Below are 25,622 nucleotides of genomic sequence, written 5' to 3'. Positions count from 1 at the left end.
TTTTTCTGTCTATTCCCCCATCACTTTCAACTGGTTAACAAAACTTCTAAGTTTATCCTTTCACCCATTCTCTGATTGTTCCTTCAGGTACACCACACTTGCATGATAAACCTGCTTTAGTTTCACCATTCCTCAAACGATCAGTAATGATGTTTCTGTGATATCGTAACAACACACAGAAATCTAGACAGTGAACGAATAATTTGTGAGCCACATGATGGTTGTGTTGATATCGATAGTGCCAAGCACTGTTGCATAGTCACTTTATTCACTACATCTCAATGTTAACAGCGAGATGTGTATTGAGAGCTTCTGTCCAGCAACAATCCTGATATGTTGATAAGAGAAACCAAAGGTGGAATTAAATTTCGTACATCTGTTTTCGCTATTGTTTAGAGAGCTTGGGGTTTGCAGCAGCAAATTATACTGCAGAAATGCTACGTGCAGACTGTAATAAGATTTTTCGAGTTTATAAAATATACTAAGAGTGCAAAAATCATTCATAAATAAAATTTCATTTTGGGGGACATACTTTATACCGCGTTATATCCGAATCAGTGGTATATCGGACCGAGGTATATCGGGCTTCTACTGTATCACTGACACACATCCTAGTATTTTTTCTTTAAAACATAAGAATTCAACATTAACCCCCATCAATCGCACCACTATAAAAGGTTAGCTGCGTCCAGTAGTTTTTTTTTTTTTAAAGTTATCTCGGCTCCAAAAGGCCGTAAACTTTTTTTAATTCGTGAAAAATGTAAGCAATTTCTTTCTTTAAAAGTTTTTTTCATAAAATAAAAATTGGGATAGTTAGTTAAAAAACGTACCCAACAAATTGCAAGTTCCTTGAAGCCACTTTTTGGTCGTTACCATTAATAAAATCGAAAAAATTATTTATTAGCATGGCAGTACAACTCTTTACGAAGGAAATAATCCTCAAACCGTTACTGCAGCTTCATCCGCTGAGAACATCTACTGAGAATGCCTTTTTGTAAAAAAAAAAAAAAAATCGAAAAATAATTAATATTTTTTACTTTTCCAAACAGATGCTTTTTTAAGGTCTTCCACCATGCTCAAGTACTTGCAGGGCAGCAGCTTGTTTTAATCAATACAACAGGAAAGCAGCCAAAGTTTCAAATTTCACTTTTATTTACTTGATGGCTAGTTTCGGGTCGGGATCTATTTGCAGATCATCCAGATAGTCAAAACCGTGTTTCTCAAAATATAAGAACCATGCCAAGATAACAATCATATAATTATAACAAAATGCAAATGAGCTATATCTATGCTCTGGAACTGTTCATTTGCACTATGTTATGCAAGTTTGTTACCTTCACACGGTGGTTATATTTTGAGAAATATCATTCTGACTATCTGGATGATTTGAAAATGGGTTCTGACCTGTAACTAGTCATCAAGTAAATAAAGTGAAATCTACAGCTTTGGCTGTTTTTCCGTTGCATTGAGCTATTTTTTTTTTTTTTTTTGACATACCCTGGGGACCTTCCCTGGGCAATGGCAAGTATGGGAATATGAATGTTGGAATATGAATGTTAACGAGCTTTTTTATGGGATTTTCGAAGTATCTTGAAACGTTAGAAATAAATCGATACTTTTTAAAAGCAGACAATAGATCTCTTTTAACCCTAGAACTTTCTCCTTCAACACTACCATCTCCCTTAAAATTGCCAGGAAATTCGTGATAGAGTTTATAAATGTGAAGAATGTAAAAAGCCTTGTCTCAGATCTAAGTAACATAAGTGTTGTTATAAACAATGTAGAAACTATAAACAGGTAGTGAAAATTAAAAATCATAAATGTTACATTCAATACAAATTGAAAAAAGCGTTATTTGTGAAAGAAAATTTGGTGAGGATTTTATAATCAAAGGTTGTCCTAATTCCAAGACTACTATGTTTTCCAATGTTGGGAATGTAGAAAAATAGTTACCAGTAAACAGTCTGAGTGTTGCAAAGATGGATTACTTATAAGAGTGAACTGTACCTATACAGAAAGATACACATGGTTTGATTATGAAGCTCAACAAGAAACTGGAATAAATATTTCAAATCTCATAAGAGCTCACAATTTTAATGGAGATACTGCTTATAAATGTAAGACAAATGATGAATCCTATCGTTGGGTGATACCTGAAGAAAACAGAAATTATACATTCGTAGTTCACTATGCTAAAGGATACGATTCACAATTCATTCTGAACTATTGTGTTGAAAATACAATAAAATCATATGCCATCTACACAAGAACTAAACTGGTCTTATCGGAGATAAAACAGTTCGGTCTAAAAAATCATAGATAGCAGTAGATAATTTCTACATTTGTTCAATACACAAGAAAATGAACATTACCTAGGACCGAAACCTGATAAAAAATATTATTTTGTTGACTCTATGAAACCAAATGGTAGAGAAATATTTATCAAATGGCGTAGCACCAGAGTTAATGAAAATTATGTTTTCAATATGAAGAAGACATTAATGATTATTGTATGTCTGACGTAGATATTTTGAGAAGAGGTTGTTTACAACTGAGAAAAAATTTCTAGAAATAGCTTTATTGATTCATTCCGTTATTTAACAACCGCTGGAGTTTGTATGACTATTTACAGATTAAATACTCACCTGAAAACACAACTGCTGTATTGGATAAAGAAAAAAACGAAAATTATAGTAAAGAATCTATAGGTTGGCTATACAGTTTAAACAATAAAAATATTCAACATGCACTTATTGGTGGAGAAGTAAAAACAGTTGGAAAAAGTAGGCAGTTATGATAAAGAAACAAATACTGTTTATCAAAATCATGGCGGTTTTTGGTATGGTTATAAAAAATGTTTTAAAAGTGAGATAATTAACAATAAAAATAAAGAAATAATGGATGACCTATTGCAAAAGACTTACACAAGAATTACAGAAATATATAAAATCAGGATATAATTTAGTGGAGATGTGGGAATGTGATTGGCTTATCGCAGCCGAGTATAAAAATCTTAAGAAATTAAAACAGCTACCTGAAATTGTTGAACCTTTAAATCCAAGACATGACTTTTATGGCGGCCAAACAAATGCAATAAAATTAAGAGCTAAAGCAGATACTGTTAGCACAAAAATAAAATATATTGACGTATGTATTATTTATCGTACTGTACAGTTTTATCATTTTTATCCTGAATGACAGCTGAGACAAATATATAGACCATGGTGTTATACTAAACGTACCTGTTTTCGTCAGTATAGTACAAAATGTGTTTCCAGGAGTCTTTCAATTTTAACGATACTAAGTTTGATGAAACGGTTAGTCGGGAATGAGGATAGATGCCAGAGAGAAAGATCAAGAAGCAGAGGAAAATGAAGACGATTTTGCAATAGCCAGTGATCATCATTCTCCTATCGAACAAGAGGATTATTCAGAGGAAGAACTTCAGGACCGTGGCGATGTATCTCCAAAGAAATGCTTACAAGTGGTAGTTCAAATTAAATGTGTTATGAGTGGTAGTAAAGCAAAATGTAATTTCCGGAACAAAATGTCAGTTTTGCAGAATTTCTTATTTTATCAATTGAGTGCAATTTTATGTGCATGTTTAGAACATAGAATTTAATTTTGTGTGAAACTTCCTGGCAGATTAAAACTGTGTGCCCGACCGAGGCTCGAACTCGGGACCTTTGCCTTTCGCGGGCAAGTGCTCTACCATCTGAGCTACCGAAGCACGACTCACGCCGGGTACTCACAGCTTCACTTCTGCCAGTATCTCGTCTTCTACCTTCCAAACTTTACAGAAGCTCTCCTGCGGAGTTTCATATCAGCGCATACTCCGCTGCAGAGTGAAAATCTCATTCTGGAAACATCCCCCAGGCTGTGGCTAAGCCTTGTCTCCGCTATATCCTTTCTTTCAGGAGTGCTAGTTCTGCAAGGTTCGCAGGTGAGCTTCTGTAAATTTTGGAAGGTAGGAGACGAGGTACTGGCAGTAGTAAAGCTGTGAGGACGGGGCGTGAGTCGTGCTTGGGTAGCTCAGTAGCCGGCACGGTAGCTCAGCATGTTCGGTCAGAGGGTTAGCAGCCCTCTGTAATAACAAAACTGAGCTAATCGATCAACAACGAACTTAAACGGATGTCTTACGACGTCCGCCCCGAGCATATTCAACGAACGAAAACGAACAAAATGAGATTAAAAAAAAAAAAGTCGGTAGAGCTCTTGCCCGCGAAAGGCAAAGGTCCCGAGTTCGAGTCTCGGTCGGGCGCACAGTTTTAATCTGCCAGGAAGTTTCATATCACCGCACACTCCGCTGCAGAGTGAAAATCTCATTCTTAATTTTGTGTGATAATTTACTTGCTACAGAGAAACTGTAATTTTTAAGAATGTAAAATCTGTTCTCTAACAGTTCGTTTATGTGTACTCTTTAAAAATCCGTGATTTTGTCTGATCAAAAGTAAAAAATTGCAGTCCTTATTCAGTCCATTAAAATCAACGAAGTGCAGTTAAACAACACTTAATTAATTGTAAAAATAAATGTTATATGACATAAGTTAAAGTTTTCAAATGAGTTATGCATTAAATCTCAGTTGAAAACGTAGGGGTCCCAGAGACCGCACCTTGTAGTACACGTTAGAGAAACCGGACCTCGTGAGTTAAAGGTTAACAGTCGGCTCGTGATGTATTGGAACTGTTGCTCGATGTTATTTGGTAGTTCGGTCTGGAGGTCAATACAGAATATTTCATCTGTGAAGTTGAAAAACATCCGTGCGTCATGTAGTGTGAGAAATGTTCACATAAACTGCAGAAAATTTAAGTTTTCGCTGGACGTTGGAAGCAAACGTTCTTCAGTGACGACGATGATTGGTTGGCGTCACTCACATTTCTTCCCACTTATGTTCGGTGTGCTGACATGTTATGTAAAATTAAAGTATTCATTTTGTCTTCAAATCTGTATCTGTCTCGATCACGAACAAAACTGTAGAACATAAGGCAAGTTTTTATAATATCTTCAGCAAATTCTAGAGATACATTCGAATATCGATCAAAAATTCTGCACTCTTTTGCAAGACTGCGAGAAACACATTCAACATATCTTCTAGCCCTACAGAGACTGCATCTGAAAGCTCTTTGAAAAGAAATTAATCACCAACCTGTACACGAGGAAAGCAATCGTAGCCTTCATACAACTGTTTGAGGAAATTTAGTTTCATTGTCACTTAACTTTTTACGAAGCGATCAATTCGTGAACACAGATTAATCTGGCGATCTGTTTGCTCCAACGTCAGTGAACGTAAGTCTGTGGTGTGAAATGTGAATCACCCATGGCGAGCAACAGTATCGAGAATATGTGTTTTGTTGTTGTAATAAAGTGACCCACAGTCAGATGGCTTGATGACACGTATACGTTTACAATTTGTAAGCATCACACACTTGGGTAAATTGTCTGCAATTTTAGCAAACCTTTAACTACTATTCCTTCGAGAAATAGTGACACCCAGGATACGCTTTTAAATTACCTCTTTTTGAGTCTACGGTAGTATCGATGAAATTCGGGTCAACAATCCTGGATGCTGAAAATGGTTCAAATGGCTCTGAGCACTATGGGACTTAACATATATGGTCATCAGTCCCCTATAACTTAGAACTACTTAAACCTAACTAACCTAAGGACATCACACAACACCCACTGGAAGCTGATACCGTGCACCGCACTCCAACCTCTTCATTCTGCAGTGGTGTTTCGTGGATGGTATGGGGGTTTACACCAGCCCAGTATCGGCTGTTTTGAGTGTTGATATAATCTGACAGATGGAACCATGCCTCATTTGCAAACCAACTTAAGGAGAGAGTGTCTGGACGTTGAATAATAAACCCCTGAAATCATCGATGGTAACGCATTCTTTTCTCATGTTATGTTTCTAGCAATGCTTGCAGCATGTTGCACTGTGTACGATCGCAATGCCGACTTCTTCGCAGCTCTCTGACATGTGCCATATGAAATGCCTGTCTCCTGAGTCAACGGACGCAACAATTTCGTTGGAAAGTTCTCCAAGCGTCTTCGAACATCACCAATAACTTTTGAACTCAGTGATGGTCTATGTTTAGCACTGTCGTTGTTTAGTACACCAGTTGTCTCAAGCTTCCTTACAATCTTTAGAATGGTTGCCTAGGTGGGACATCGCACACTTTGAATTCTCTCCAGAATCCTAGTTGTGCTGTAAGCAACGTGTCTGTTGTCCAATATGTTTTCACGATAAAAACCTGCTCTTGAAGTGTGTACTACGTATTTCTGCCAGCTAAAGACTGCGAACGAATCACTAATTTGCTTGTTATTGTCAACCGCCTCAAACGCCCCGAACAACACACCCCACATACTGCACGAACCGCGACCGACGAAGCTACAAAGGAAGCGAGCATTATTCCAGACAAAAGACCTCATGCGCGAAACAGAAATCAACTTGTCTACAACAGTCGGTACTTCTGATTCTCCCAGAGCTATTAGATCATTAAAACAACTTTCCCGTTCCTATGAACTTCCGGAAGGAAATTATGACACATTGAAGTAGCTCCGATTTATAAGGACCACCCTGTAGCACGTTCACTTCCGACCGCACGCGCGCTAGAATGAAATATTCATATCATACCTCATAACTCCTAAGCCGTCAGAGATATCGAAATGAGATTTTGGCAAATGATAGTACACAGCGAGGAGAGTATTTTGCCATATGGTTAACATACGGAACTTCCTTATTTATGTCGATATAGCCGAAGCTATAGTTTTTGTTTGATTGTTTTTCAGTCATGCATGTCCGAAGAAACACTTTGCCAAAATTCGGAATAACACAGGCACTGCAATACCCATATTCATCCGCCGACACCGGGCAAGCGACTTTAAAGTAAAATGTCTCCCCTGTACGGGAATACACATAATGGATGTACAGTCGTGCTCAAAAGTATCCGAACGACCTGAATTGCATTTCGCCTGATTCGTATGCAACCGGCATAACGCAGCTGTCTAGCAGGTCCTCTAATCGCTCCTTGGTACAGTCGTTTGACTATTGAAAATGGTTCCAACAAGTCACCACTAGAAAACACTGCTCTGGATCGCAATAACTCAAGATGTAAAGTAATACCACGATGCTACAAATATCAGGGAACACCTTATCACAGATGAAACTGTCGTTAAGGCTTGTAAGCTCATATTTATTACAATAAATGACATACATGAAATGTTATCACTCTCATTATTACGTCAGATAGGTAATGCACGTAGTAAGTTCGCCGTATTCATGATTTACTCTTGGAAGTAACATACCGTACTTATTATTTAACACAAGATGGCATTAAAAATTTAAGTTATTTACGAGCAGCTAGTTGAGAATATGTATGAACTTCAAATGACACGACGAACCGTCTCGTTCTGCATATGGATTCAAACCCAGGTCATGCAGACTAAACAAAGATTTCGTGACTGTTGTTGGTTTGTGGGGCGCTCAACTGCGTGGTTATCAGCGCAGATTTCGTGACTGACGGAAACTAACAGTCATTCCTGATTAGGCATACAGAGAGTGATATACCTCGATTTTAAACAGTATCAGTTAACAAATATCAACTTTAAATTACATAACGCAGACATTTTTAACGGACGCGAATTCCTACCCAGCATCTACTGTCCCTGTTAGCGAACTACGAGAGATGTTAAATAGTGCTTCTTAACAAGTAACTTACTTGAAATGCCGTGAAGTAAAGCTTTGTGTTGGACAGGGATTCGAACCTAGAACCTAATCGGATTGATATCGCAGCACAATCAACAGTGACATATCGGATTTTCTCGGCAGTAGCTAGATGTTGTAACTGAAATGACGAGACGAAACATTAATTTTTTCCTTCCCAGGACTCCAACCCGGCACCTATCGCTGTTATATTCTAGAGGAAACGAACGTTAAATATGGGTTTGTTGCAACAGCAGCGACATGTGAGCATGTTTGAACTATAAATAATATGACGAAGAGTTCAATGCTGACTGGGAATAGAGCCCCACACATATCGTTGTTGACTACACACAAAGAGACGTCAGCTACCGAATTTTTCTCCACCAGCAGCTCGGAATAACATCTTGAACTTACAGTGATCTCGCAAATAGTTCTGTGTCTCACTGGGAGTCAAAAACGTCAAATATCGTTAGTGTTGACAACGAATGAAAATGCATTAAACATCAAAATTATTATCCACCAGCATATAGGTGTTCTCATGTTAGAGCTTGATAATACATAATGAAATATTTAGTGCCGGATCAGGATTCGAACCCATTCACGCGCAACATGTGGAGATGTTGAGGAATCTGCAGTTTTGAACAAACAACAAATTGTAGCCGAGCTGTATTGTCACGAAGGGATCAAATTCCGCGTTAAGGGCGGTCTGAGTTGCATTCCCAGTTCAGAACCAATTTAATCGACATACAGAAGCTCAAATAAAAGATGGAATAAGTGTTCTGTGACCCTCCATAGCGTTTTTTTCGTCACTAGAAATAAATAACTAGTATAAGAAAGGTTGCTGGTGATAGAGTTTCTACATGTCGCCACTCCAGACTTTACTGTGGTTCAAACTAACGTCTACTTGGTAGAGAAGGAATATCATTTTTAATATGAATTTCAGACCACAGTGCCATTATATCTTCTTCACTTGGTGTAGGCAGAAGAGAATGGAATCTGTCTCTCCCTATATAAAATCATTGACAGGAGTTGGAATCGAACCCAGACGGTAGGTATATGAACCTGTCGTCAGCCCAACAGACCACCAAATCCTCTTCTCTGCGACTCATTTTTCTGTCATGACGCCGTTGCGCCACACTGGATGAGAATTCTGACACACAGGCTCCCTGTAGTAATTTGCAGCATGTTCAGTAAATTCATTTACTTGGTTGACCGAATCACCATGCACTAGCTGCCTCAGCTACCCAGTGCATACATTCGACTCTATTTTGTAATCACCGAAATAAAGTCACGTAACTGCTACCTACACAGAACAGCCAACAGTGTAGGATGCAGAAATTTAAATAGGAAGTGTTCCTTTCCACTTGAGCTACTCTATTGCGCTTTCTGTTTGTTGAAAACGTCGTGCAGTGCAAAAGAAAAGCTGTAACTGTTTGTCTCTCAGAAGTCTAGACCCGGCCATACGCATTATCTCACAGCGCAGAGGAATGCAGAAGTTCTGAAGGAATTGTTATTGAGTTCTGGAGCTGTTGTAGCTACGTGTCAGCTAGTAGCATAATGATAAGTGTCGTGCACTGTAGATAAGATGTCGCGAGTTCGAGTGAAAAAGCGTCTGTTACGGTTCGCTGTTCCAGTCTTACTGACTATGACGTTTTTACCCCTTCTGTGGAAGAGCTACAAACAGTCAGATCAAACATCGATAAGGAAATCGCAAGAAAATACTTTCGGCTCATAGTGCAATGGTGAAAAACTTACAATGCTGCACAACAGGTAACGCCTCTTTCCACTGCTGGCAAGCAAATTTTGGTTCTAGGAATATGTAACTTTATTTATGAAATGCCACGTTTGTATACCCCTTGAGTATGTCACAGCATACCAATTAAACACAGACCAAATCAAAATCTAAATGAGCAGTATTTTACTAATTCGTGTCCATAGAGGCACGCTTGTGTACAGATACTCAGTTTTATTAAAACAGACTTTCGTCGTAAGGTTATCATGGGTAGTTTTATTTCATTTCTTATAATACAGTGCACAATTTTCGTAAGTTTTCATTTAGTGTTGTAAAAACAATAGTAAACATGAGAGAGATATTAATCATCAAGGATATATGCGAATTCTCTGATGTTATCTATAACAGTCTGACAATGCACATGCAGTTTATTGATTACATGCATGTAGAAAACTTGTTCTGAGTTAAAGCTGTCAAACAAGGTTTGAAGAAGAATAAAATGCCACTACCACACGACAGCTAATATAGAAAACACTTTTCTGATGTATTTTGGCACGATGCGCTCTGCCCATACATAATACAAAAGTTTCGAGATGCATCTGCTGCCTGGCCATCTATTAAACCTGAAAAGAACAAAATGTCACAGAAGTTAGTCCTTTTTTGACATGCGACTATTTTGGGTTGAAAAGTGAAGGGAATTATGTTCAAAGCTCCTTTAGATTGATAACTTTAGCAGACAGCATAATTGCGTTTTAAAAAACGTAGCAGTGAATGTACTCGAACTCGCGACATCTTATCTACAGTGCACGACACGTATCATTATGACCGAGCGGGGTGGCGCAGTGGTTAGACACTGGACTCGCATTCGGGAGGACGACGGTTCAATCCCGCGTCCGGCCATCCTGATTTAGGTTTTCCGTGATTTCCCTAAATCACTCCAGGCAAATGCCGGGATGGTTCCTCTGAAAGGGCACGGCCGACTTCCTTCCCTAATCCGATGAGACCGATGACCACGCTGTCTGGTCTCCTTCCCCAACCAACCAACCTATCATTATGCTACTAGCTGACACGTAGCTACAACAGCTCCAGAACTCAATAACAATTCCTTCAGAACTTCTGCATTCCTCTGCGCTGTGAGATAATGCGTATGGCCGGGTCTAGACTTCTGAGAGACAAACAGTTACAGCTTTTCTTTTGCACTGCACGACGTTTTCAACAAACAGAAAGCGCAATAGAGTAGCTCAAGTGGAAAGGAACACTTCCTATTTAAATTTCTGCATCCTACACTGTTGGCTGTTCTGTGTAGGTGGCAGTTACGTGATTTTATGTCGGTGATTACAAAATAGAGTCGAATGTATGCACTGGGTAGCTGAGGCAGCTAGTGCATGGTGATTCGGTCAACCAAGTAAATGAATTTACTGAACATGCTGCAAATTACTACAGGGAGCCTGTGTGTCAGAATTCTCATCCAGTGTGGCGCAACGGCGTTATGACAGAAAAATGAGTCACAGAGAAGAGGATTTGGTGGTCTGTTGGGCTGACGACAGGTTCATATACCTACCGTCTGGGTTCGATTCCAACTCCTGTCAATGATTTTATATAGGGAGAGACAGATTCCATTCTCTTCTGCCTACACCAAGGGAAGAAGATATAATGGCACTGTGGTCTGAAATTCATATTAAAAATGATATTCCTTCTCTACCAAGTAGACATTAGTTTGAACCACAGTAAAGTCTGGAGTGGCGACATGTAGAAACTCTATCACCAGTAACCTTTCTTATACTAGTTATTTATTTCTAGTGACGAAAAAAACGCTATGGAGGGTCACAGAACACTTATTCCATCTTTTATTTGAGCTTCTGTATGTCGATTAAATTGGTTCTGAACTGGGAATGCAACTCAGACCGCCCTTAACGCGGAATTTGATCCCTTCGTGACAATACAGCTCGGATACAATTTGTTGTTTGTTCAAAACTGCAGATTCCTCAACATCTCCACATGTTGCGCGTGAATGGGTTCGAATCCTGGTCCGGCACTAAAGATTTCATTATGTATTATCAAGCTCTAGCATGAGAACACCTATTTGCTGGTGGATAATAATTTTGATGTTTAATGTATTTTCATTCGTTGTCAACACTAACGATATTTGACGTTTTTGACTCCCAGTGAGACACAGAACTATTTGCGAGATCACTGTAAGTTCAAGATGTTATTCCGAGCTGCTGGTGGAGAAAAATTCGGTAGCTGACGTCTCTTTGTGTGTAGTCAACAACGATATGTGTGGGGCTCTATTCCCAGTCAGCATTGAACTCTTCGTCATATTATTTATAGTTCAAACATGCTCACATGTCGCTGCTGTTGCAACAAACCCATATTTAACATTCGTTTTCTCTAGAATATAACAGCGATAGGTGCCGGGTTGGAGTCCTGGGAAGGAAAAAATTAATGTTTCGTCTCGTCATTTCAGTTAAAACATCTAGCTACTGCCGAGAAAATCCGATATGTCACTGTTGATTGTGCTTCGATATCAATCCGATTAGGTTCTAAGTTCGAATCCCTGTCCAACACAAAGCTTTACCTCACGGCATTTCAAGTAAGTTACTTGTTAAGAAGCACTATTTAACATCTCTCGTAGTTCGTTAACAGGGACAGTAGATGCTGGGTAGGAATTCGCGTCCGTTAAAAATGTCTGCGTTATGTAATTTAAAGTTGATATTTGTTAACTGATACTGTCTAAAATCGAGGTATATCACTCTCTGTATGCCTAATCAGGAATGACTGTTAGTTTCCGTCAGTCACGAAATCTTTGTTTAGTCTGCATGACCTGGGTTTGAATCCATATGCAGAACGAGACGGTTCGTCGTGTCATTTGAAGTTCATACATATTCTCAACTAGCTGCTCGTAAATAACTTAAATTTTAATGCCATTTTGAGTTAAATAATAAGTACGGTATGTTACTTCCAAGAGTAAATCATGAATACGACGAACTTACTACGTGCATTACCTATCTGACTTAATAATGAGAGTGGTAACATTTCAAGTATGTCATTTATTGTAATAAATGTGAGCTTACAAGCCTTAAGGACAGTCTTATCTGTGACAATGTGTTCCCTGATATTTGTAGTATTGCTGTATTACTTTACATCTTGAGTTATTGCTATCCAGAGCAGTGTTTTCTAGTGGTGGCTTGTAGGATCCATTTTCAATAGTCAAACGACTGTACCAAGGAGCGATTAGAGGACCTGCTAGACAGCTGCGTTATGCCGGTTGCATGCGAATCAGGCGAAATGCAATTCAGGTCGTTCGGATACTTTTGAGCACGACTGTACGTTGTACACACATGGTTGATGACATATACAAGTAGATGCATGGTTGACGACATATGGAAGTCTGGGTCGAGCCGTGAGTCGTGCACGGATAGCCAATTTGTAAGGCGACCGCTCGCGATAAGGGCGAAATGCGGGTTCTAGTCCCGGTCCAACACAAATTTTCATTGTCGTCATTCCATTCTACAGCTTATGGTAGTCATTATTCGCAATTGCTAATTCTTCTGAGATGTATATAAGTTTTGGTCTGAACCTGAGTCGTGTACGGATAGCCAAATGGTACGGCGACCGCCCGCAATAAGCGGGAAATTGGCTTCAAGTCCCGCTCCGTCATTCCATTCTACAGCCGTTGGTGGTACATACTCGCAACTGCGAATACATTTCATGTAGTCCGAAGGAACATTGCATCATAATTTGGAATAACAAAGGTAGTACAATATCGTAATTCTGAAACAGTATCACATTAAACAAGTAATTGGCGACCAGAGAGCTCAACTGCTTACGAAAACCCCACTGTTTCGGTTTGCCGTAACCCAAGGAAAGAAATTTCATGTTTATTTTTGTATTAGCAAATTCTCTTTTCAACAGCTGTTAAAGACTCTTAAGAAATCGCAGTATTGGATCGAAAAATAAAATGAAAGCCATAGCTTCCGCTATATCGCCGTAGATAAGAAAGTTCTGTATGCTAACTTTATGGCGAAATACTCCCCAAGACTGGCTAAGTTGCACGGAAACTCGAAATTTAGGGCGGACGTCAATGCGAGATGCTTTTAATAGTTTCCACAATGAAACATTGTCTCAAAATATGGTAGAAAACCCAAAGAGATACTGGTCGTATGTAAAGTACACCAGTGGCAAAAAACAGTCAATACCGTCACTGCGCGATAGCGATGGAAATATTACCGATGATGGTCCCACTAAAGCGGAGTAACTAAATAAAGTTTTCCGTAATTCCTTCACGAAAGAAGACGAAGAAAATATTCCAGAACTCGAAAACGGAACGGCTGTTATCATGAGTGACATAAAAGTAGATATCTTAGGTGTTGCGAAACAACTCAAATCACTTAAGAAAAACAAGTCTTCCGGCCCTGATGGTAAACCAATCAGGTTCCTTTCAAAGTATGCAGACACAATAGAGCCTTTCTTAGCAATCATATACAACCGCTCACTTGACGAAAGGTCTCTTCCTAAAGACTGGAAAGTAGCACAGGTCACACTAGTATTCAAGAAAGGAAATACGAGTAACCTATTGAATTACACTCCTGGAAATTGAAATAAGAACACCGTGAATTCATTGTCCCAGGAAGGGGAAACTTTATTGACACATTCCTGGGGTCAGATACATCACATGATCACACTGACAGAACAACAGGCACATAGACACAGGCAACAGAGCATGCACAATGTCGGCACTAGTACAGTGTATATCCACCTTTCGCAGCAATGCAGGCTGCTATTCTCCCATGGAGACGATCGTAGAGATGCTGGATGTAGTCTTGTGGAACGGCTTGCCATGCCATTTCCACCTGGCGCCTCAGTTGGACCAGCGTTCGTGCTGGACGTGCAGACCGCGTGAGACGACGCTTCATCCAGTCCCAAACATGCTCAATGGGGGACAGATCCGGAGATCTTGCTGGCCAGGGTAGTTGACTTACACCTTCTAGAGCACGTTGGGTGGCACGGGATACATGCGGACGTGCATTGTCCTGTTGGAACAGCAAGTTCCCTTGCCGGTCTAGGAATGGTAGAACGATGGGTTCGATGACGGTTTGGATGTACCGTGCACTATTCAGTGTCCCCTCGACGATCACCAGTGGTGTACGGCCGGTGTAGGAGATCGCTCCCCACACCATGATGCCGGGTGTTGGCCCTCTGTGCCTCGGTCGTATGCAGTCCTGATTGTGGCGCTCACCTGCACGGCGCCAAACACGCATACGACCATCATTGGCACAAAGGCAGAAGCGACTCTCATCGCTGAAGACGACACAGTCTCCATTCGTCCCTCCATTCACGCCTGTCGCGACACCACTGGAGGCGGGCTGCACGATGTTGGGGCGTGACCAGAAGACGGCCTAACGGTGTGCGGGACCGTAGCCCAGCTTCATTGAGACGGTTGCGAATGGTCCTCGCCGATACCCCAGGAGCAACAGTGTCCCTAATTTGCTGGGAAGTGGCGGTGCGGTCCCCTACGGCACTGCGTAGGATCCTACGGTCTTGGCGTGCATCCGTGCGTCGCTGCGGTCCGGTCCCAGGTCGACGGGCACGTGCACCTTCCGCCGACCACCGGCGACAACATCGATGTACTGTGGAGACCTCACGCCCCACGTGTTGAGCAATTCGGCGGTACGTCCACCCGGCCTCCCGCATGCCCACTATACGCCCTCGCTCAAAGTCCGTCAACTGCACATACGGTTCACGTCCACGCTGTCGCGGCATGCTACCAGTGTTAAAGACTGCGATGGAGCTCCGTATGCCACGGCAAACTGGCTGACACTGACGGCGGCGGTGCACAAATGCTGCGCAGCTAGCGCCATTCGACGGCCAACACCGCGGTTCCTGGTGTGTCCGCTGTGCCGTGCGTGTGATCATTGCTGGTACAGCCCTCTCGCAGTGTCCGGAGCAAGTATGGTGGGTCTGACACACCGGTGTCAATGTGTTCTTTTTTCCATTTCCGGGAGTGTACATACCCATATCACTGACCTCAATTTGCAATAGAATTTTGGAGCATATACTGTACTCGAACATTATGAATCACTTGAAGAAAATGACTTATTGATACATAACCAACACGGATTCAGAAAATATCGTTCTTGTGCAACACAGCGAGTCCTTTATTCCCATGAAGTAATGAGTACTGTCGACAAGAGATCTCAGATCGATTCCATATTCCTAGATTTCCAAAAGGCTTTTGATACCGTTCCTCACAAGCGACTATTAATCATATTGCGTGCGTATGGAGTATCGTCTCAGTTGTGTGATTGGATTCGTGATTTCCTCTCAGAGAGGTCACAGTTCGTAGTGATAGACGGTAAATCATCGAGTAGAACAGAAGTGATATCTGGCGTTCCGCAAGGTCCTCTGCTGTTCCTGATTTACATAAATGATCTAGGTGATAATCTGAGCAGCCCCCTTAGATTGTTTGCAGATGACGCTGTAATTTACCGTCTAGTAAAATCATCAGACGATCAATTCCAGTTACAAAATGATCTACAGAGAATTTCTGTATGGTGCGAAAAGTGGCAATTGGCACTAAACGCGGCTGGTCCCGGCGGAGGTTCGAGTCCTCCCTCGGGCATGGGTGTGTGTGTTTGTCCTTAGGATAATTTAGGTTAAGTAGTGTGTAAGTTTAGGAACTGATGACCTTAGCAGTTAAGTCCCATAAGATTTCACACACATTTGAACATTTTTTGGCACTAAACAAATAAAAGTGCGAGGTATCTACATGGGTACTAAAAGAAATCCTATAAATTTTGGTTATACGATAAATCGCACAAATCTAAGGGCTGTCAATTCGACTAAATACTAGGAATTACAATTACGAGCAACTTAAATTGGAAAGACCACATAGATAATATTGTGGGGAAGGCGAAACAAAGACTACGCTTTGTTGGCAGAACACTTAGAAGATGCGACAAACCCACTAAAGAGAGAGATTACATTACACTTGTCCATACTCTGCTGGAATATTGCTGCGCGGTGTGGAATTCTTACCAGGTAGGATTGACGAAGGACATCGATAAAGTGCAAAGAAGGGCAAAAATGGTTCAAATGGCTCTGAGCACTATGGGACTCAACTTCTGAGGTCATTAGTCCCCTAGAACTTAGAACTAGTTGAACCTAACTAACCTAAGGACATCACAAACATCCATGCCCGAGGCAGGATTCGAACCTGCGACCGTAGCGGTCTCGCGGTTCCAGACTGCAGCGCCTTTAACCGCACGGCCACTTCGGCCGGCAAAGTAGGGCAGCTCGTTTCATGTTATCGCGCAATGGGGTGAGAGTGTCACTGATATGATACGCGAGCTGTCGTGGCAGTCACTAAAACAAAGGCGGTTTTCTTTGCGGCGAGATCTATTTACGAAATTTCAATCACTAATTTTCTCTTCCGAATGCGAAAATATTTTGTTGACACCCGCCTACGTGGGGAGAAATGATCATCATAATAAAATAAGAGAAATTGGAGATCGAACGGAAAGATTTAGGTTATCCTTTTTCCCACCCGCCATTCGAGAGTGAAATGGTAGAGAAGTAGTATGAAAATAGTCCGATTAACCCTCTGCCAGGCACTTAAGAGTGAATTGTAGAGTAACCATGTAGATGTAGATGTATTTGCGTGCTCTCACTTTACAAAATCTCGTATCGATATCTCGAACGATTTAGGATATGTGAGGGATGTGTTAAATTTCATTCGCAATAACAAATGGTGTAATATGGACCAAACACAAATTCATAGCGACCTCTATTTTTCATTCCAAACTTTTCGTGCTTCACGCAATGTCGCACTTAAATGCGAATATCACGTTTTTTATGATCATTATCAAACTTTTGGGCACTTCATCATAAATCTACACATAAAGCTATAAGTAACTCGAAAATCATTTTTTTTTTAATCAGTTTCTGTTAAATCGTTTGAGAAAGATTGAAGGGCGTTCGCCGCCACCCTGCTGCCATTGTGTGGTGCCGCATTAGATAACAAGGACATATTTTCCGGCCTAGGTCAAGCCGCCTGCGCTGGCAGCCTGCTTGTCTCTCTGTGCACACCATAATGCAAGCGTGCAACTACTGGAATTAGTTTTCAGAGCGAGCGCGCACTAATTCCCCCCACTTCGCTATACGCTCCAGCTGACTCACTCCGCGCTTGGGCGCTTCACTTTTAACACCCAATTACTAATACTTAAAATCAATGAAACACATGCTGGTGTTTTTTTCTTGAAAATATAAGCATTCAGAATAAACCTCCATCAAACCAATCGCTATAAATGTTAAATGCGTATAGTAGATTTTTTTTCCTTTATTTATCTCGGATCCAGCAGTTCGCAGAAATTTCATTTTCTTTTAAGTTCTTGAAAAAATATCAGCAATTTCTTTCTTTAAAAGCTATTTTCATAAAATAACACTGAGATAGTTAAAAAACACGATCAACAAAAGTGCAAATTCTTCAAAGTCATTTTTTGTTCCCTACAATTAATAAAATCGTAAAAATTATTTACGAGCATGGCAGCACAACTCTCTGTAAAGGAAATAAGCCTAAAACTGTTACTGTAAAACCACCTGCTGAGAAGATCTGGCTCATTATCGAGAGCTTCTCTTTTTCCAAAAAAATGGTTCAAATGGTTCTGAGCGCTATGGGACTTAACACCTGAGGTCATCAGTCTCCTAGACATTAGAACTACTTAAAATTTAACTAACCTAAGGAGATCACACACATCCATGCCCGAGGCAGGATTCGAACCTGCGACCGTAGCAGCGCGGTTCCGGACTGAAGCGCCTAGAATCGCTCGGCCACAACGGCCGGCCCCAAAAAATCGATATGTCTCGAAACATAATTATTATTTTTTTAATTTTTCAAACAGGTATCTTTTCGACTTACCACGGGCTGCACTAACAGTAAACAGCAAATATGGGAACGTGAATGTTTAGGAATTTTCTAACTTTTTTTATATATCTCGAAACGTAACAAATCAATGGATACTTCCCAAAAAGCAATCGATAGATTTTTTAGCCCTACAGCTTTCTCATTTAACATTTTTCGATCGAAGCTATAATTTTTTTCTTATTTAAGAAAAACCGTTTTTGCAACTTTGCTGATTTTTTCGGCCACGTTCGCCATCCGGGATCGAGTTTATGAAACAGAAACTCTGTTTAAAATTTAATTTCCCATACGCTCATATTTTTTGTTTTCGGGTAATAATTTTTGCAAATATAACATGAGGCCATATCTGAATGTTTGGACTACTGAGGAAAAATCCCATATGCACTGTATTGCGTCGCAGCCCTCATCGGTTGGGTCAAAGAGAAGGCGGGCGATGAGGTCTCTAATTTACTGTTGTCCCCGCGGACAGCAGACAGCTTGTGATTTTCTGCAGAATACGTGCCGTGCATGCGTGTACCGAATAAGCGCGTACTAACTGAGCCAACAAACGACAGCCGACCGTTGGTCGCCAACACATTGGCATTCAGCCTCTCGTCCTCACCAAACCAATGGGTTGGGGCAAAGGGATTTGCCCATGTGGAGTCGCAGTTGGCTTTCATAACTTGTCTAGATTGTTCCCTTTATGTTACTGCTATAAAGTAGCGTTTTAATTACAATGAGTATATTGCGGGCAGCCAACCCACCTAGAGGCGGCACTTCTTGATGTGCCACACTTGCATGACGCTGTCTTCTACGAGGACACACTTGCATTTTTTAATGTTCTGCTCTCCTTTTATTTAGAATCCGTTACGATGGTCCGAAAACGAACGTGCAGTTTGTAGCACAGCGTGGTTTCATAACGTGTACACTGTTGATCCGAAGATGGCAGTTTAGTTTTTTCGATACTAGTGCTCCACTGTACCTGCAAGGCAATAAAAACATCATATCTGAAGGTATCATTACATACTACGTACTTGTTTACTTTTAAAATTTGAAATATTCTTTTCTGTGATTCATCCTCTGAGATCAACAATACTTGAGCGAAGATTATGAGTCTACAACAGCCATGATAACAGAACCACCCACAAAGTTAATGACAGGAAGTAGGCGATAAGGAAGCCCTTTGACGCATAACCTCTTCTCTTAGACACAAGGGGATATACACTGATGACCTAACACATTATGACTAACTGCTTGCCGCGCAGAGTGGCCGTGTGGTTAGGGGCGCCATGTCACTGAGTGCGCGGCTCCTGCCGCCGGAGCTTCGAGTTCTCCCTCGGGCATGGGTGTGTGTGTTGTTCTTCGCATAAGTTAGTTCAAGTAGTGTGTAAGTCTAGGGACCGATGACCTCAGCAGTTTCGTTCCTTAGGAATTCACACATATTTGAACATTTGAACTATCTCCTTAAAAAAAATGTGCTCCTAACACAGTCAAAACTAATGCGTCTGTGACGATAATGTTTACGTGGTAACGGACCGATGTGAATGACACCCCTTTCCCAGCAAGCCATGCCAACAAACTATGACTCGAAAATAGCATTGTTGAATGTAAGTTTATATTCACGTAATCTTCAAGTTTTCATTTATTTGCGCGTCGTAAACGTGTCTTTATCTATGACTTTTTACAATTAAAACTTCCATTGTAAAATTCTGCGACACCATTGGTAAAGAAGCTATGCTCATGAAATGTAAATAAACGAAATTATGTGAAGATGGGATGCCAGGCAGGCATCTTGAAATGTCATCATGGAGAAATAAATTCCTATGAAAGTAAATGGTTGCAGATAATTAATTATAATTTACCAAAAATTTCAACAGCTGCAGTGTTCTACGTAATACGTCCACAACAGACAAGAACTAGTTGCTGATTTATATCAGTAAGAACTGTATACATTTGAACAGAATGGCGATTTGTCAAACTGATAATAATTGTCCTCACACGCTCATTACAGGCTGGGAATCCTGAGAATGTTTTGGATGGTATCAGTACTGTTCCTCGATATTTCTAGTATTAACAGTAAGATAACACTCGCCCTCAGACGGTCATTATATTGACGTATTGAGAACAGTATTGAAGTTGAAGATCTCCTGACTTCCGTGCGAAATTTGTGTCACTGCTATTGTATGCATAATCGTACGTTGTTTACACTTCGCGAAAAGGCCGAAACTGCTCACATAAATGACAGCAGAGGTCTTACAAACCGTACAGTCAATGGAAATTTAAATGAGCGTTTGGCGTCATTAGCCGGGAAGCCCTTTGCGGGGCAGGTCTTATTAGAGTCGACGCCACATTTCGCGACCTGAGCGCCGTATGTGGATGAAATGATAATGAAGACAACACAACACCCACTCCCTGAGCGGAGAAAATTGCCCGATCCAACCGAGAATCGAACTCAGGCCCGTACGACGGCAATCCGTCACGCTGATCACTCAGCTATCGGGGCGGACTGTACAGTCAATAAGAAGGCAGGACTCATGTGACGCGATAGCAGCACCTGTAATGCATAAGATCGAAAACACCTGTGACACGCAGATTTGCAGATAATACACAGTATTTGGACTCACCGCTAAGCTTTTCAAGAGAACATGAATATTATCCTACATAGTGAAATACAAAAACTCTGCCATACAGCCAAAAGAAATTCACCTGGCTTCACAGCAGAATACCCAGCGAATAAGGTGGAATTTTGTCGTTCGTGACTCTGACAGTAAACGACACCCCAATTTCGGATGTTTATTTCCGCGCCATATTTTAACTCGTCGTCTTGGTTCCTTAAGATTCATCATAATAACTCATACCCCAAAATAAAACTTTTCAAGATCATGTGATTGCTCAGAAAACCATGTGAAACAGGGCGACTTTGTCGAAATCCAGTACGTTGAACATACAAATTTTGCCATCAGCCGTTAGGAAAGCAGAAAAGCTACACAAATGTATTTACAGTGGTTTATTGATTTTAAAAAATATTCAACAGCAGATTAATGTGAACCCTGAGTTTGAATTTTTAACACAAGATTGTTGATGTCTGTATTTATGTCACTGATACTTATTCTTAAGGTACTTTCCAGGCTGTCGTCTGTACGTGCATTAGATTTATTTGTTTGCATAAGTGAAAAAAATTGTTCACACTTACATGTGATTCCAGAAAGACAAATTTTCCTTCTTGCAAATGATCTCAGTTGCGGATACTTCCCTTTGGTCAAATAAGTTTTATAAAATTCGACCAGGTTCACTTCTTCAAATTTAGATTTTAAAGGCAAATCTTCTTGAAGTTCAGTACGTCCCATTTGAAGGTTTTCTGAGGCTTTTTCTACATCACATGTTATTGGTTTAGTAAATATAGCAAACATGCTGTCTGCATTCCTGAAATCAGAAAACTTTGTGGTAAACTGCACTAACAATGATTTCGGCTCATCAGTATAAGTAAAGTAATCAACATTCTCATGAGCTGACACTGTAGGAAAGTGGTACCACACTAGACTCGCATTCGGGAGGACGACGGTTCAATCCCGTGTCCAGCCATCCTGATTTAAGTTTTCCGTGATTTCCCTAAATCGCTCCAGGCAAATGCCGGGATGGTTCCTTTGAAAGGACACGGCCGACTTCCTTCCCTGTCCTTCCCTAATCCGATGAGACCGATGACCTCGCTGTTTGGTCTCTTCCCCCAAAAAACCCAACCCCAAACCAAAGTGGTAACAGTTTCCAGCTCTCATCTGCATTTCCCACAAGCTTTCAGATGGCTGTATAATTTGTGAATTATCTGCCCTTGTTTCTGGAGTTTGTAACTTAAGTCATTTAAATGAGCTGTGCTGTCAACCAGAAATGCTAAACCACAAATCCATTGGGGTTGATTTATTTCAGCCAATGGTTTCCGTTCGATAGACATAAAATCTGCTAGTTCTTGTCGCAGATCATAAAAACGTTTTATTATTTTGCCCTTACTCAGCCAACCCTCTTCACAATGGTAAGCTAAATCTTCATGTTCGGAGCACAGGTCTTCCAAATACTGTTTGAATTGACGGTGACCTAGTGAGTGAGACTTAATGAAATTGATGCTCGTGGTAACCACGTCCATGACATCTTCCATTTTAATTGATTTAGCGCACGAATATATTGGTGAATAATGCAGTGAAGAATTGTTAAAGTTTCTTTGACAATATTTAGTTCAGGCCGGCCAGGGTGGCCGAGCGGTTCTAGGTGCTACAGTCTGGAACCGCGCGACCGCTACGGTCGCAGGTTCGAATCCTGCCCCGGGCATGGATGTGTGTGATGGCCTTAGGTTAGTTAGGTTTAAGTAGTTCTAAGTTCTAGGGGACTGATGACCTCAGAAGTTAAGTCCCATAGTGCTCAGAGCCATTTGAACCATTTAGTTCAGAAGAGTTTTCATTTAATGTACCAATAAAACCGTTTCGTGAACCGACCATCGCAGGTGCTCCATAAGAACAAACTCCAGCGAGTTGACTGCACTGCTGGTTGACGGTTTCGATAATTTTTTCAACTTCGTGACAAACGTCTTCACCAGTAGTGGTTCCTTTTAATGGCTGTAATGCTAATAATTCTTCCGTTATTTTGTAGTCCACATCTACACCACGAACGAAAATCCCCAATTGAGTTGCGCCTGAAAAATCAGTTCTCTCGTGCAAACCAATGGAAAATGCTTCGAATGTGGCAACACGACCACACAAACATTTTTTGAATGTCACCAGCTATCATCTCAGTTCGTCGAACCACTGCTCGTAGAGACAAACTTATTTGTCCAAACACTTTTTTTGTCAGGAGATAGTACATCTGCAATGTCTAAGAGGCACTCCTTCATGAATTCGCCTTCAGAAAAGGGCTTTAATGACTTGGCAGTATTTATGCTCTCTATAAAGCTAGCTTTAACCAAATTGCCTCACTCTGACCTCGGTTTGGAAAACATTTGCAGTTGCTTGTCTGAATTGGAAATTAATAACTTAATTTTGTCTTTCCGCAGTTATCCTGTAATCTGTTGTTGAGCAGCGTATTTCGTAGAAAAGTGCCTTTTCATGTTATCTTATTTCACAACACATAATGATTCATTACGCAGCAAGCAAACAGGTTTAATGTTGTACATCGTGAAGAAGTAATCCTCAGTCCATTTCTCCTGAAATTGACGACATTCATCATCTACTTTCGCCTTCTTAGCACCAGACATTTTATGAATAAACTCGACGCACAGAGTGACTTGCACGAAATTAAGAAACGACTAGCACAGAACTTCACGCTCAAATCCACAACAGAGAACTACTTTCTACAGCAGCACCTCCTGCCGTTACTGAAGTCGGCGCATTTCGCGGGCAGTCGGTAATTTTAGTGGCACTGTTACCCTCTACAAACGTTTGCGCTCTATCAGTGTGTAGCACAGACGTTAAGCCGTAAATAACGTGGGCATTTGACTGCTGTCTGCACCAGCGCCGGGAGGCAGTTGTGTACCGCGCTACACATGCAACGTGTTAATGAGGTATCGGCTGCTTCCACAGCGACAGCTGCAACAGCCAACGCTCTCACCCGTGTGGCGTCCCTTGCCTTGTAAACACCTGCCATCCGCCAAGGCCTGAGACGTGTCACCAGGCTGCGTTCTGTCTGGCCAAATCTTTTAAGCAAGATTTTCACTGTCTGCATCATGATCTGCAAACCTGCGCCGAGACTAGCTGAGCGTTGGCAGGAATACCGGAAAATGCGTCCCGGGCGGAGTACAGCGTGAGCTCCTAGTTTTTTCCCGCGGATATCGTCCGCGGGTCGGATTGAAATCAATCGCGGGCCGGATCCGGCCGCCGGTTGCCCACCCGTGATCTACACGAACAACTAATGGAGACGAAATCGCATGAGCTGCGTTATTTCTACTGGCTGTAGCAATTCAGTGCAACGCCTTTTAATCTACTGTGAGCCTAACGCTGGTGGCCTTGTAAACCAATCTGGGCACGCCCAACTGTACTCAGCACAAGGAATAAACCTCATTATCGTCCATAAAAAACTTAATCCCCGAATTGAATATTCACTGGCGATGCCTGTGTCTTGTGAATGCCTACCAGACGCGCTCTGCACCTGCACGTTTTCGGCAAATCTGGAGCCGACACAAGTATTTTACGAGACTCAATTGTTCAGTGGCGATTGTGTAAGGTGTGTGTGGTCCAGCTCGGCTCACACAGAGAAGCTGCAAAGTTGTTACCAGATGTCTGCAACTAACACCCACCGAAAAATTTTTCTGCTTTGCACATATCGTATCCTCAATCACACATTGACAGATGGCTACAAGGCATGACGAGACAAAGGTAAATTTCAGCGTTACTCAATCATTGTTTAGACACCAAGCTCCACCTGGAAAATTTAGTGTCAGTAGAATTTCCTTCCAAATCTCCAGTGGCCTCAAGAAACCCCACGACAGTACTACGTCGAGACATACGGTGGGCCAGAATAAGACATCTCGCAGAGTAAATGATGCTTTCTGATTCTTCATCTTCTGGACATAAGCTGGAACGGACATCTTAGATGACACTGGGTCACTTAGGAAGTGTGTGAAATCAAAGGCAACACCCAACAAAAGAAGTTGTCTGGAGTACGTCTTGGGTGACTGTGACTAGCAAGAACTACAAACTACTTAACGTATGTACGAGTATCATTTCTACCCTGTTCAGCAAGCATTTCAAGACATGATTTAAGCCACTGCATAGATAATTGCTATCTTTGGTTTATGGACTAAATTTTCGTGAGCTATTTTGTGGATATTTGTGTTATTTAACTTTTCTTCTCTCCCGTAGGTTATTGTTTGTAACAATCCGCCTCCTGAGACGAAATAATAATTGCGTTGAAAGTCAGGGAGAGCTCTCATTTTACCTCGTATATGTTTAGTCAACTGCACGGGCGCATTTGTAACTTATATCATGCGTTCTGCAGCCTAACTTCCTCCACTAAACTAACGAACGACTGTCACAGGGTGCTAATGATGTTTTGCCATCTCTTTTTGAGGGGATCATTATGTTTCTCATGTACAACAGTGCTCTACAGCATCAGCTCGTTGAGAAATAGTTCCCTCCAAAACGTGTATGATTATGGCAGGCGTATTCTTAAATCATAGTCTAATCTGTCACCTGTCGTAGATTAAGAGCAGAACGTAGGTAAGAGCAATATTATTTTCTCTACGGGAGAGATTCTGCGAAAATTTCACTAGAGTAATGTAATGCATGCCGCCATCAGAAGATGG

This window comes from Schistocerca cancellata, chromosome 4 (genome assembly GCF_023864275.1).
Source record: "Schistocerca cancellata isolate TAMUIC-IGC-003103 chromosome 4, iqSchCanc2.1, whole genome shotgun sequence".
NCBI classification, from domain to species: Eukaryota; Metazoa; Arthropoda; class Insecta; order Orthoptera; family Acrididae; genus Schistocerca; species Schistocerca cancellata.
The sequence above is the reverse complement of the archived record's forward strand: the minus strand, read 5'-3'. Positions refer to the sequence as shown.